At 38.4% G+C, this 15,465-nt stretch overlaps 1 pseudogene; it reads left to right on the plus strand.

Annotated features, from left to right (window-relative positions):
- Window positions 1-226: 226 nt before the first annotated feature.
- On the plus strand, window positions 227-2,473 carry LOC103241442 (polyadenylate-binding protein 1 pseudogene; annotated as a pseudogene).
- The last annotated feature ends 12,992 nt before the right edge of the window (window positions 2,474-15,465 follow it).

Genomic DNA, 15,465 nt, shown 5'->3' on the forward strand with positions numbered 1-15,465 from the left:
TCCCCGTCAGGACACTTTTTTTTTTTCTTCTTCCTCTTTTATAAAATAACCCGGTGAAGCAGCCGAGACCGACCCCCCCCCCCCCCCCCCCCGCCGAGACCGACACCCCCCCTGCCTGCAGCCCAGCAGCAGGTCCAAGAAGGAACCAAGAGACCAAGGCCTTCCTGCTGCCTGGACCCGACACCGCCACGCTCACTCCCAGCCGGTAGCCGGCAGCGGGCGGCGGCGGATCTACCCTGTCCTGCAGCCATTTAGTAGTTTTCGAGCCGGGTGATTTTTGTTCCTCTGCGCTTGCCCCCACTCCCTCCCACCGGGTCCAGCCCCCGACCCCCGGCCCAGGCACTCGCTCTCCTCCTGTCACGGAAAGGTCGCGGCTTGTGACCCTACGGGCAGCCGTGCCGAGATGAACCCCAGCGCCCCCAGCTACACCATGGCCTCGCTCTACGTGGGGGACTTCCACCCGGAGGTGACTGAGGCCATGCTCTAAGTTCAGCGTAGCCGGGCCTATCCTCTCCATCCGGGTCTGTAGGGACCTGATCACCCGCGGCTCCTTGGGCTACGCCTATGTGAACTTCCAGCAGCTGGCGGACGCGGAGGGTGCTTTGTAAATTTTGATTTTATAAAGGGCAAGCCAGTACGCACCATGTGGTCTCAGCGTGAACCATCACTTCGCAAAAGTGGAATAGGCAATATATTCATTAAAAATCTGGACAAATCCATTGATAATAAAGCACTGTATGATACAGTTTCTGCTTTTGGTAACATCGTTTCATGTAAAGTGGTTTGTGATGATAATAGTTCCAAGGGCTATGGATTTGTATGCTTTGAGATGCAGGAAGCATCTGAAAGAGCTTTTGAAAAAGTGAATGGAATGCTCCTAATGATCACAAAGTATTTGTTGGACGTTTTAAGTCTCGTAAAAAACGAGAAACTGAACTTGGAGCTAGGGCAAAAGAGTTCACCAATGTTTACATCAAGAATTTTGGAGAAGACATTGATGATGAGCGCCTTAAGGATCTGTTTGGCAAGTTTGGGCCTGCCTTAAGTGTGAAAGTAATGATTGATGAAAGTGGAAAATCCGCAGTATTTGGATTTGTAAGCTTTGAAGGGCATGAGGATACACAGCTGTGGATGAGATTAATGGAAATGGAGCTCAGTGGAAAAAAAATTTACGTTGGTCGAGTTCAGAAAAACGTGGAACAGCAGACGGAACTTAAGCGCAAATTTGAACTGGTGAAGCAAGATAGGATCACCAGATACTAGAATGTTAATCTTTATGTGAAAAATCTTGATGGTATTGATGATGAACATCTCCAGAAAAGTTTTCTCCATTTGGTACAATCACTAGTGCAAAGGTTATGATGGAGGGTGGTCGCAGCAGATGTTTGGTTTTGTATCTTTCTCCTCCCCAGAAGAAGTCACTAAAGCAGTTACAGAAATGAACGGTAGAATTGTGGCCACAAAGCCATTGTATGTAGCTTTAGCTCAGCGCAAAGGAGAGTGCCAGGCTCACCTCACTAGCCAGTATAGGCAGAGAATGGCAAGTATATGAACTGTGCCCAACCCTGTAATCAACCCCTACCAGCCAGCACCTCCTTCAGGTTACTTCATGGCAGCTATCTCTCAGTCCCAGAACCTTGCTGCATACCATCCTCCTAGCCAAATTGCTCAACTAAGACCTCGCTGGACTGCTCAGGGTGCCAGACGTCATCCATTCCAAAATACGCCCGGTGCTACCTGCCCAGCTGCTCCTAGACCACCATTTAGTACTATGAGACCAGCTTCTTCACAGGTTCCATGAGTCATGGCAACACAGTGTGTTGCTAACACATCTACACAGACAGTGGGTCCACGTCCTGCAGCTGCAGCTGCAGCTACTGCAGCTACTCCTGCTGTCTGCACCGTTGCACAGTATAAATATGTTGCGGGAGTTTGCAATCCTCAGCAACATCTTAATGCACAGCCACAAGTTACAATGCAACAGCCTGCTGTTCATGTACAAGGTCAGGAACCTTTGACTGCTTCCATATTGGCGTCTGCCCCTCCTCAAGAGGAAAAGCAAATGTTGGGTGAATGGCTGTTTCCTTTTATTCAAGCCACACATCCTACTCTTGCTGGTAAAATCACTGGCATGTTGTTGGAGACTGATAATTCAGAATTTCTTCATAGGCTCGAGTCTCCAGAGTCTCTCTGTTATAAGGTCGATGAAGCTGTAGCTGTACTACAAGCCCATCAAGCTAAAGAGGCGTACCAGACAGCAGTTAACAGTGCCACTGTTGTTCCAACTGTTTAAAATTGATCAGGGACCACGAAAAGAAACTTGTGCTTCACCGAAGAAAAATATCTAAACATCGAAAAACTTAAATATTATGGAAGAAAATTGCAAAATATAAAATCGATAAAAAAAGGAAGGGAAACTTTGAACTTTATGTACTGAGAAAATGCTAGGTCTAGCAAACGTAATGTTAGTCCTAGATTACTTACTGATTTAAAAACAAAACAAAAAATCCCCACAAAAAATAGTAAAATATTTTTAAAAATTAATGTTTTATAGACCCTGGGAAACAGAATTTTCAGCAAGTACAAAATTTTAAAGCATTCCTGTCTTTAATTTTGTAATCCTTCACCGTAGAATGGCTCAAAATGTCAGTTCTGTTTTAAGTAACAGAATTGATAACTGAGCAAGGAAATGTAATTTGGATTATAAAATTCTTGCTTCATTAAAAATTCCTTAAATAGTGAAAAAAGAATTCACCTATGGGCATGGTCTCTCTTAATCATACCTACGACTATAGTACTAGAGAACACTGAAATTATAATTCATTTATCTGAACCTGTGAGAATGGTCAGTTTTGATGAATTGGTAGATTCAATAGCTCAGTCCTAGCTAAAATCATCTTCTGACATTGATAGATCAAAGACCCTTGGGCCAGACTACTTGTGTTAGAATTCCAAATCCTTCTTGTACCTCCATTGTGACTTTTGTCAGGTAATTTAACCTCTTTTGCCTCAGTTTTCTTATCTGTAAAATTGGGTTAAGAAACCTTATGTGGGAGAATGTTGTGAGAATTAGATTAATGCATGTCATGTGCCTAAAACAACACCTGGCATCTAGTAAAGCTCTTGATTATTGTTATCTCTTATTAATATTTGTTTGTGATGCAATACAGAATTAATTTATTCTTTCAAGTAATTCCCTTAGCATTGAAGGTTTTATCCTTTTTATAACTCACTTTCATAATTGTGGTTCTTTTGTACAGTAACTCAGTCCCAATAAACACCTCCATCTTTTTGTTCTTCCATTATTATGTTATTAGATTTCTGCTATTGTCATGATCTCTAGAAATGCCCATCACTCAGAAATCATTCTAGAGTTTTGAAGTGATAAAAGCTTTTGATGACCTATCTTTCTTTTCTTGTCTTTATGAAAACACATACTCTGCTATTATAGATCCCAGGCATTCATTTTATTTCTTTTGTATGCTACCTATTAAGTAAAACAATTTTTTTTTTAGTAAGGATACCTGCACTTCATACAAAAACACTACTCATCCCTCGAATTTCTCTATTTACATGCTTTTCTCATAATTTTCTTGGACATGGGCAGTTTTGATTTTCCTCAGCACCTTGAGTGTGAGATATGAACAGCAAGTGCCCAGAACCTTATTACCTAGGTTAAAAGGCCTTGGGAGACATGAACAGACTCATAGGCACCATACATCAGTCATAGTGCAACTTTTACCATCTCATTATGCAATAGCCCCTTAACACTCAATACAATTGAAAAAGGATGTGGACAATATAAATATCATCTTTTTCTCCAGGCATAAAATAACCACATTTAAAGAAAATATTTTTTAAAAAAAGATGGGACTTAGGAATTAGGATTATGTATCCCAGAGACAAGATTACTATGGAAGGCTTCAAGTTTATGAGGGATTATTATGTAGAAAATAGGGACTAGCTATTCTCTATCTCTAAAGAATCCCAAAGAGATGGCTAAACCTCAGCATGAAGTAATAGATTAAGTATGAAGAAGAATTTCTTGATGGTGAGAGGGAAATATTAAAAGAAAGGTCTTTCAGGAAATACCTGGAAATCTGAAAGAATGTTAAGAGCAGAATGATGATTTTCCTGGCATATTCTCTGCTTTTGAAATCTACAAAAATCTTGTGCTTTTATGAAATGTGAAATAACATATCTACATTTCTCACTATGCGTCTCAAACATGCTAACGCATTGCCTATTTGTGGTACTGTGTGCTGTATCTATTTTCTATACGTGGTATATAATTCATATTTTGTTTTCTTCCATGGTTCTAGTGATGCAGTTTGGGAAGAGCATAGGCCTTGGAATCAGTCATACCTTGGCAGGTATCCTAGCTCTACTATTTGGATTCAGAGATCTTGCTTAATCTCTCTGAGATTTGGTCTTCTATTATAATTGACAATAATTAAGGAATAAACTAGTCAATGTATTTGTGTAGCAAATACAATGTTAGGGCATAGTAGTTAATACATATTAAAAATGTATTTAAAAAGATATGCATATATACATGTGCCTACATTATATAGGAATACTTTATAAACAAAGCTCCAACACAGTGAGCCATGATCACACCAAAAAGAAAAGCTCCAACATATAGGAAACAAAAGTCCCTGAACAGATTCATAAATATATATCTTACATTAAAATATTTCTTCTGTAAAACATTTTACTGTATAGTTTATTTTATTTTGAGACAGTCTTGCTTTGTCACCCAGGCTGGAGGTCAGTGATGCAATCACGACTCACTGCAGCCTCAACTTCCTGGGCTCAAACAATCCTCCCGCCTCAGTTTCCTGTGTAGCTTGGACCACAGGCATGTGCCACCACGCACAGCTAATTTAAAAGAATGTTTTGTAGAGACAGGATTTTACTATGTTGCCCACATTGATCTCAAACTCCTGGGCTCAAGTGATATGCCCCCATTAGCTGGCATTACAGGTATGAGCCACTGTGCTGGTGGAATCATCTTAAAACAGCAAAATACCACCTGGAAATTTATTTATTTGTTTTTTTGAGATAGCGTTTTGCTCTTGTTGCCCAGGCTGGAGTGCAATGGCTCAATCTTGGCTCACTGCAACCTCTGCCTCCCGGGTTCAAGCGATTCTCCTGCCTCAGTCTCCCAAGTAGCTGGGATTATAGGCTCCTGCCACCACGCCTGCCTAATTTTTTGTATTTCTGGTAGAGATGGGGTTGTGCCATGTTGGCCAAGCTGGTCTCGAACTCCTGGTCTCTGGTGATCTGCCCACCTCGGCCTCCCAAAGTGCTGGGATTACAGATGTGAGCCACTGTGCCCGGCACTGCTTGGAAATTTAAAAATTCTCTTAAACAATTTCTTGATTAAAGAGAAAATCAAATTTTAAAGGTCAGAATATCTAGAATATACCATTAATTAAATTATTACATGTTAGAACTTAAGCTAATGCTGTGTTCAGAGAAAAAATATATAACCATAAATGTTTTCACAGATAAACAAGAACAGATGAGAACAAATAAATTGTCACATTTTAAAAACTAGACAAAGAACAAGAAATTAAGCCTAAGAAAAATTAAGGAAAAGAACAAATAAAAATAAAGGGAAACATTAATGAAATGTAAACAGAAAAAGCAAGAAACTAAGAAATACATTCAAGAGCTGGTTTTCAAAAATTAGTTAAAGCAGACAACCCACAGAGTGGGAGAAAATCTTCACAACTTATACAGCTGACAAAGGACTAATATCTACAAGGAACTCAAACGAATCAGTAAGTAAAAACAAAACAAAACAAACACCAAAAAATCCCACCAAAAAGTGGGCTAAAGACATGAATAGACAGTTCTGAAAACAAGATATACAAATGGCCAACAAGCATATGGAAAAATGCTCAACATCACTAATAATCAGGGAAATGCAAATCAAAACCACAATGTGATACCACCTCACTCCTGCAAGAATGACCATAATCAAAAAATCAAAAAATAATAAGTGTTGGTGTGGATGTGGTGAAAACAGGACACTTAAGAAAATTATATATATATACTTTTGGTGTATATATACGGTACATATACATGGTATATATATGGTGTATATATATACATGGTGTGTGTATATATATATACGCCATGAAATACTACTCAGCCATATAAAGGAATGAAATAATGGCATTTGCAGCAACCTGGATGTTATTAGAGACTATTATTATAAGTGAAGTAACTCAGGAATGGAAAACCAAACATCGTATGTTCTCTCTCATATGTGGAAGCTAAGCTATGAGGACTCAAGAGCATAAGAATGATACACTGGACTTTGGGGACTTGAGGGAAAAAGTGGGGATGGCGAGGGATAAAAGACTACACACTGGATACAGTGTATGAAAAATTCGGAAATCACCACTAAAAAACTTATCCATTATGGAGAAATAGGAACACTTTTACACTGTTGGTGGGACTGTAAACTAGTTCAATGATTGTGGAAGACAGTGTGGCAATTCCTCAAGGATCTTGAACTAGAAATACCATTTGACCAGCCATCTCATCACTAGGTATATACTCAAAGGATTTTAAATCATGCTGCTGTAAAGACACATGCACAAGTCTGTTCATTGTGGCACTATTTACAATAGCAAAGACTTGGAACCAACCCAAATGTCCATCAATGATAGACTGGATTAAGGAAATGTGGCACATATACACCATGGAATACTATGCAGCCATAAAAAAGGATGCATTCATGTCCTTTGTAGGGACATGGATGAAACTGGAAACCATCATTCTGAGCAAACTATCACAAGGACAAAAAACCAAACACCACATGTTCGCACTCATGGTTGGGAACTGAACAATGAGAACACTTGGACACGGGAAGGGTAACATCACACACTGGGGCCTGTCGTGGTGTGGGGGAATGGGGGAGGGATAGCATTAGGAGATATACCTAATGTAAATGACGAGTTAATGGGTGCAGCACACCAACATGGCACATGTGTACATATGTAACAAACCTGCACATTGTGCACATGTACCCTAGAACTTAAAGTATAATTAAAAAAACCAAAAACCAAAAACCAAAAAAAAGAACTTATCCATGTAACCAAACACCACCTGCTCCCCAAAACTTATTGAAATAAAAATAAAAACAGAGAAAAGTAAAACTGGTTAAAACAAGCAAAGCACAATTACACAAAATAAGAAACAAGAGTAGAGAAATTACCACAAATACAGAGGAAATGGGAATAATTGACTCTGTTCAACGAAACTGAAGTGAAGTGGAATAATTTTAGAAAAAGGTAAATTGATAAAACCATCTCAGAAGAGGAAAGTCATTTAGTATATTTAGAGATCATTGACTATAAGGAGATAGATAAAAGTTTTTAAAAGCACTAATGCCTCCCTAATGAAAGCATTCTTCTGTCACTACAAGCTGATGCTATTATTAAAAAGGAAAAAAAGAGATATGGAAATTGGAAAGGAGGAGATAAAATTATTGTTTGTAGATAATGATTGTATATATCAAAACCCAAGAGAATCAACTGAAAAATTCCTAATGACCATAAGCAAATTTGTTATCTGTATACAAAATCCATATAAAAAAGTATGATAGCGTGTATACCTACTATGTACCCACAAACATTTAAAATATAAGTTAAAACATTTTAAAAAGTATGAGCGTAAAACATAATAACCACCAAAAATAATTTTAGAAGAGAATAAACTTGATAAGAAATGTGCAAAAGTTTTATGAAGGAGGTTCTGACACATGACCGAGGGACGTCAAAGAAGGCTTGACTAAATGGAAAGGCATTTCCTGTTCTTGGAAAGGTAGACTGAATATCGCAACATTTTACTCATTCCCAAATTAATCTCTATACTTCATGCAAGTCAGTTAGAAATAACAACAGGAGTCTTCTTCCTTCTCCTACACTTCCTCCTCCTCCACTTCCTCCTCCTTCACCTTCTTTTCTGTGAGGGGTGGGGGTGGGGATTAAACAAATTTATTTGAAAATTCAAAAGGAAAGTTAAACATGCCAGAATAGCCAAAATCATTACAAAAATAAGAGTAATAAAAGGAACAAGGCATACAGATTTTGTTACTGTATTTATTCATTTTTGTCTCTGTCGCCCAGGCTGGAGTACAGCAGGAAGAGCTCAGCTCAGTGCAACTTCCGCCTCCCAGGTTCAAGCGATTCTCCTGCCTCAGCCTCCTGAGTAGCTGGGACTGCAGGTGCACATCACCATGCCTGGCTAATTTTTGTATTTTTAGTAGAGATAGGGTTTCGCCATGTTGACCAGGCTAGTCTTGACCTCCTGACGTCAAGTGATCCGCCCCCTTTAGGCTTCCCAAAGTGTTGGGATTACAGGGCTGAGCCATTGTTCCTGGCCCCAGATTATAAAATATATTTTAAAGCTGAAATATTTAAAACACATTGTTACTAGGGCATGAAAAGACAGGTCATTGGTTAAAAGCTGGCAACCCAGAGAAATAGATTCAGTTTTATATCTTTTTTCTTAGGGTGTTTTCATATCTTTTATTTTTTCATTTTTTATTATGCTTTAAGTTCTGGGATACATGTTCAGAACGTGCAGGTTTGTTATGTAGGTATACATATGCCATGGTGGTTTGCTGCATCCATCAACTGGTCATCTACATTAGGTATTTCTCCTAATGCTGTTCCTCCCCTTGCCCCTCACCCTCCGACAGGCCCCGGTGTGTGATGTTCCCCTCCCTGTGTCTCTGTATTCTTACTGTTCACCTCCCACTTATGAGTGAGAACATGTGGTGTTTGGTTTTCTGTTCCTATGTTAGTTTGCTGAGAATGATGGTTTTCAGCAGTTTTATATCTTGATAGGAGTTTGGATTATAAAGATGTAATTTCAGTTTGTGAAACTCAGTGAATATACAGTTAAGATTTGTATGTTTCATTGTATATTTTTCTCTTGAAAGAAAAAAATCCAAAAATAATATTGGAGTCTAATCTAATGATATATATACTAAAGTATTTGGAGGGAATTAAGCTGCTATCTGCAATTCATTTAGAAACAAATAAGAAAGTCAGAAAATAAGATGGCTAGAGGGCTGCATATATGAAAAATTTTGTAGTTATATAAAATTATCTCAACATTGCTGTATGCTTGAAAATTTTCATAATAAAACGTTGGAAAATAGACTCTAATATTTAAAGAAATTTGGTATACAATAAAAACAAAACTGCAAATCTGTAAGTTATAACATTATCTACAGAATGAAAGATTTTGTCTCCTATTATAACAGTTTCAGGAACCAGGATGCAGATGAGAAGGGTTGGGTGTAGACTGAGTTGCCCCTGGAATGACTCTTCCAGATTCTGTGGTGTCTCCTAGTGTTCTGACTTGTGAGGCTAAGGAGGAACTCCGGCACCCCAGCCCCTGAGAGCACTGTGCTGGGCCACTGCTTTCTTACTAGCAGGGACCATGTTGGCTATGAGGCGAGCACAGGTCTAGGAACTACACACACATCCAAAGGGCTAGAAGAACAAAGTAAGCCTTGTAACAAAGCACATGTTGTACAGGCCAAGGGCAGTTCTGTTCTTCAAGCATGGTGATTTGACTTTTTCTTGTTAAGTTGTTGTTTGTTTTGTTGTTTGTTAACTTTTTATGCTCCTTTGACTTTTTTTTTTTTTGTTAAGTTGCTCTTTTATAGCTAACAACTTTAGTATTTAAAACAGTTTATTCAGGAGTTCTGAGTAGTTTATAAAGTGCTATTACTTAGCTGTTTGTCTTCTGTGTTTTTCAATTACTCGACCTTAGATTTATATTCTTCAAAGACTGCACAGAATGGGTGTTGGGGAGAAGTGTCATTCTGCTATTCTGTGTATGGTTTCAAAAAACTGGGGTTCCTGGGGACTCACCTGAGCTTCAAGCAGTAGAAACTGTCAGCATGTGGAGAGAATTAGCTAGGCTTCCTCAATATTTAAGGTGTACTTGGACTCTGATAGGTAAATTTGAGGCTACTTTTATTTGGGAAATGGGGGTGAGAAAGAGTATATATGTATTTTGGTGGCAAAAGGGAAACACTAGAAATTCAAATATATGAGAACTCTCTAGTTTTGAGAGCTCTCAGGGAGGGGCACACATTAAAGAAAACAGTTTACAGAATGTGTTCACAACTGAATTTCTTTCTTTAGCATATCTTTCATTGAAAATGTCATCTTTGATGTCACCCTTTTACATCTTGAATAATTTTACTATTTGAATATAGAAATACTGAAGCACAATTTCTGAGAAAAATCTTCTCTATCTTTTGGTTTACATTTACTTGATTGACAGTATTGTGGACTTTTTAAACCATATGCCTGCCTGAGAAACTAGCACTGGAAAGCTTCTAGTGACAAAGGTCACCTAGCTATGCCATTTACTTGTAGTTCTCATTGGACATTATTTCCATGAGGTGTGAGGTATACAGTTACCAAAGGGCCAGCAAGTAAGATTTTAAAGAATGTGATTATAAAAAAGGAGAAATTGTTTCAGGCAAGTTTGTAAAATTTAGTGTATGTGAGTGTTTAGGAAAGAAGCTGAAGGTGAACAGTGATAAACTGGACCCCAATCCTGATTTCAGCTGCCTTAAATCCTCTCTTTTAATTCACATTGAAAGCTTACAGCCTTATGTGCATTTACTTGGCAACAGGTTCTGTGCTAAGTGCCTTACATATCCTGTTTCTTAATTCTCACAGAAACCTTAAAAAGTAGGTCTTTTCCATTTTACAGGTAGAGAAACAGAGGCAAAGAGAGTTAAGTCATGTTAGGGTATAATTTTCAAAAGGATAAAATCATGACTCTCAGGTAAATATAAAAGGGACATATGTCCATTATTTTATTGAACTAACTAATTAATGAGGGAACAAGTAAGATGTCATAATCAGTTCGAAGAGCATTTAAGAAGTGATGGCAGTTATTGGCAATTTAACAAAGACATGTTAAGATAAAATTGCTGAGTTAGGTGTAAAACTGGTTAATATTCAACAGGCCATCACTATTTTACATTGTCTGTTCCATTGGTTGGAAATTGTTTGCATCTCTACTGGACAAAGCCCTGCAAATTAATCAGTAAATTCCTTAAGTATGAGACCTTTTAATCAAGAGTGAAAATGAGATGAACTAATTACAGGTCTAGACAATCCTAGGGGACCTTTGCCCCATATGATATTGAAAAGATCTGTTCCCACCTTTTTTCCCTGTTTCCAAGTTTGGAGAATTTTTTTTTTGACAGTAACCTGTTCCCACAAATATTAGCTAATGGAGCAGAAATTTGAACCTCAGTCTCTGTGACTGCACAGACCTTGTACTCAACCCTTTGTTACGACTCAGCAATGAGTTAGTTTGTATTTTTAAGAATGTTGGAATCTATCAGGTCTTTGCAAATAATTTTTTTTCACAGCCAGGACTTCTCTGAAGCACAGAGATTCTCTGGAGGATGAAATCATCCAACTCAGTCAATAAACATCTATCTGAAGTAGCAGCACTTTTTGTTTCTGCTTTAGAGGAGATTGCTGATACCAGACTTGAAGAACATGAGAACTATGGTAAGAATGACACTGAGACAACACTCTGTTTTTATGTCTGTTTTTATCAACATTGAAACATTAGGGCAATAGAAAAATTTAGGTTGAAAGCGTATTTTATTACCTGCTTTGCAAATGGCTTTAAGATTAGGTAATACCTTTTAGAATAAGAAATAGATAAATAAATGCTCACTTTTGGGCATACCCTCTCCAACTTTTTTCAACTTTTATGCTTTAAAGTAGGGTAATAATAGGGATCTTCAAACTGGGTTCCAGAAAAAGGGATTTTGTATATAATCCCTGAACCCCTCATGTCATGCATCATATATAACCCCAAACACACCATGCTATGTGTTAGATTCAACTCCTGAACATATCATATCACCAGGATGAAGTCATGGATACCAAGAAAGCAGCATGGTGATGGCAGGTTGTCTTCAGACAAACTCCGAAGTTAGAAAAATCACCTCACCTTCCTAAGGGTTAGTTTGTTCCCTCATATGTGTGTGGTTGGACTAGATGGGAGGTTTCTAAACTTTTTAGCACCACGACCCCCAAATATGATGCCATATCATGTATGACTTAGTGTGTTCAGTGGTTACATATCATACATGGCATGGTGTGTTCAGGGGTTACAGATCATACATGATGGCATAATACATTCAGGAGTTATATATGATACATGGCATGGCACATTCAGGGGTTACATTTGACAGAGAGATGCTATGGTTAAAGGAATCGAGAGAGAAAGGGAAGTGTATGGCTCAGACTTCTTACCACCCTGTTCTCTCCTTCCCTTATGGAAGGAATCAGGATTCACTACAAAATTTGCAGGGTTCAGTGCAAAATAAAATTTGGGACTCTTTGTTAAAAAACAAAAAAAAAATTAAATATACTAAAATATGAAGTTTTTTCCTTTAAAAAATTCAGTGAATTTCAAAACGTAATAGCTACAGCCAAGATAAATGAGCGGCATAAATTTACAAATTGTAAAAATAGTATTTTTGGTGTCATAATTTTATGTAGTACAATATATAATACTTAATAATCTGATATCATGATTATCATAAGATGTTTTTCTGGCTCATATTTTTGCAAATTCACATGCAGGTATTAGATCATGCAAATTTAAATTTTTAGCAACATCACTTTCTTTTTTTTCTTCAACTTTTATTTTTATTTTAAGTTCAGGGGTACATGTGCAGGATGTGCAGGTTTGTTACATGCTGCTTTGCTGCAGAAATAATCCAATCACTTAGGTATTAGGCCCAGCATCCATTAGCTATTTTTCCTAATGCTCTCCTTGCTTCCACCACCCCTCTCCAATTTTCAATCTATGTAACTGAACACAGCATTAATTGCTCTTGGCAATTTCAAAATCACAAATCATTTTTGATAATTTTAATTTTAAGAAGATCTTTCTGCTAATGCAATGATTACTGGAGCTGTTAAGAGTATTTTATAGGTTGCAACAATATTGGGATAAATTTCTGATAAATTATGTCAAAATATACTTTTCAGTACATCTAGAGCTGATGACTCTTGTTTTCTCTAGAAAAAGATGTAACTCTTGGTACAAATTTTCTGTAAGTCTGAATTTAATTTCAAATGTAAATTTATATAATGATGTTTCATTATTTCCCTTGATGCTTTTCATAACTTGTGGAGGTTGGACAAGAAACTTTCTAATTTGTGTATATTTCAAAATGTCTGTTATGCATTCTATTGCTATATCTTCAATGATAAGAAAAAATTAATTTAAAAATTGTTTACCTCATTTATACTTGGTTTATCCAGTGCTCCATATGATAATAGTGTTATTTTTCATCAAACATGGTACTCTTAGAATTTAATTTCTATTTCTAAGCCTGTGGATATTTGTCTTGTAAGACTGAGCAGTTTTTTAAACTGAAGATTCTATAATATACTGCTGAAATTTACTACATAAGCACCAACAGTTCCTGTCCTGGCATTTCTGCTGCTGCTACTGCTGTAGCTGCTGTCACTACCATCATTCCGTACCAAGGTCCCAGGCTGGCCCTACTCCCCTGCTTCCCTTCACCTCTGGACTGTCCCAGTGACTGGCACACATATAGGGCCAACAGCTTTGGGTATGCTGTTTGCTGAGCCTGAAGCTGCTCATGTGCAGGCTGCTGCTGGACCCCTACAACATACCGACATACCAGTATATTGCCTCTGTTATTTGCATGCTCCCTTGTCCTATTGAATTTAACTTACAAAACACAACATGTTATTTTATTTTATTATTTTACTTTAAGTTCCGGGATACATGTGCAGAATGTGCTGGTTTGTTACATAGGTATACATGTGCCATGGTGGTTTGCTGCACCTTTAAACCCGCTGTCTAGGTTTTAAGCCACTCATGCTTTAGGTATTTGTCCTAATGCTCTCCCTCCCTTTGTCCCCACCCCCCGACAGGCCCTGGAGTGTGTTGTTCCCCTCCCTCTGTCCATGACAAAACACAACATGTTTTGAGAATTTGAAGAGGATAAACCTATAAGACTAAGAATGCACAGTCAAAAATAGAAAGAGTCAGAAGATTCTGATGCCACAGAAGCCAAGAGAAGAGATAATTTCAAGAAGGAGAAAGTAATCAATGGAATCAAGCAATGTCAAGAGGTCAAGTAATATCAGGAAGGACTAAAAAAATTTTGTTGGCTTAACAACATAGAAGTCACAGGATCTTAGGTCTTAGTGATCTTAGAAATGTCTTAGTGATTTAGAAATGAGTTGTTTCATAGAGAAATGCAGGCTGCAATCAATCAAAAGCAGCTTGAGGTATAAGCAGGGAGTTGAAAAATGGACTCTTACAACCCCTCTTATGTCCTGGCCTGATGATCAGTAGATATGGTCCCTCTTAGATGACCCTCAAAATGGCCTTGGAAGCATGCAGAGGGGGATATCTGATTCTTTGCAGATGTTGCTTCTCCTTCCTCTTTATCCCTGTTTATCATGGCTTAACGATAACAACTACCATGCATTGGGAATGTACTTTGTGTTAGTTAGGCTGGTGCTGATAATTTTGTATATGCTTATCTCTAATTCTGTATGCTGCGCTTATCGTTTGCCAAATGAAGAAGTAGACTCAGCCTGTGTGATCATTAAAGTTCATACAGCTATTATCAGACCTGACATTCAAACTTGATCCTAAGTCCCTGTTCTTGCCACTATCATAGTGCTGCCTTTTGTTTTGAGCCACACTTTCTTTTCTGTGAAATGCAAAGAGGAGTCTCCAGGGAGGAAGGCCAGGTAGTCTGTGGCTTTTTTTTTAAGACAGGGTTTCATTCTGCTGCCCAGGCTGGTCGACCCCCTGATCACAGGTGATCCCGCCACCTTAGCCTCCCAGTGGCTGGGACTATAGGTGAGCACACCACCATGCCCAGTCAAGTTTTAAATATTTTGTAGAAATGGGGTTTTGCCATGTGGCCCAGGCTGGTCTCAAACTCCTGAGCTCAAGTGATCCGCCCACCTCAGGCTCCCAAAATTCTGGGATTACAGGTGTGAGACACTGTGTCTGGCCATAGTCTGTGATATTTTGTTGTCTCTTATTCATTAATCCCAATGCCTTTTATATTTGGACATCTCAGATCAAATAAACTTCACTTGATATTACCTGACTCTGTGTCCGTATCCAAATCTCATGTTGAATTGTAATCCTCAGTGTTGGAGGCGGGGCTTGGTGGGAGGTGACTGGATCATGGGACTGGACTTCCACGTTGCTGTTCTTGTGAGTTACTTAAAAGTGCAGAGCACTTCTCCCTTCGCTCTCTCTCTCTTACTCCAACATGTGAAGATGTGTCTGCTTCCCCTTCACCTTCCATCATGATTGTAAGTTTCCTGAGGCCTCCTCAGCCATGATTCTGATATAGCCTGCAGAACTGTGAGT

Source organism: Chlorocebus sabaeus, chromosome 15, assembly GCF_047675955.1.
Source record: "Chlorocebus sabaeus isolate Y175 chromosome 15, mChlSab1.0.hap1, whole genome shotgun sequence".
Lineage (NCBI taxonomy): Eukaryota > Metazoa > Chordata > Mammalia > Primates > Cercopithecidae > Chlorocebus > Chlorocebus sabaeus.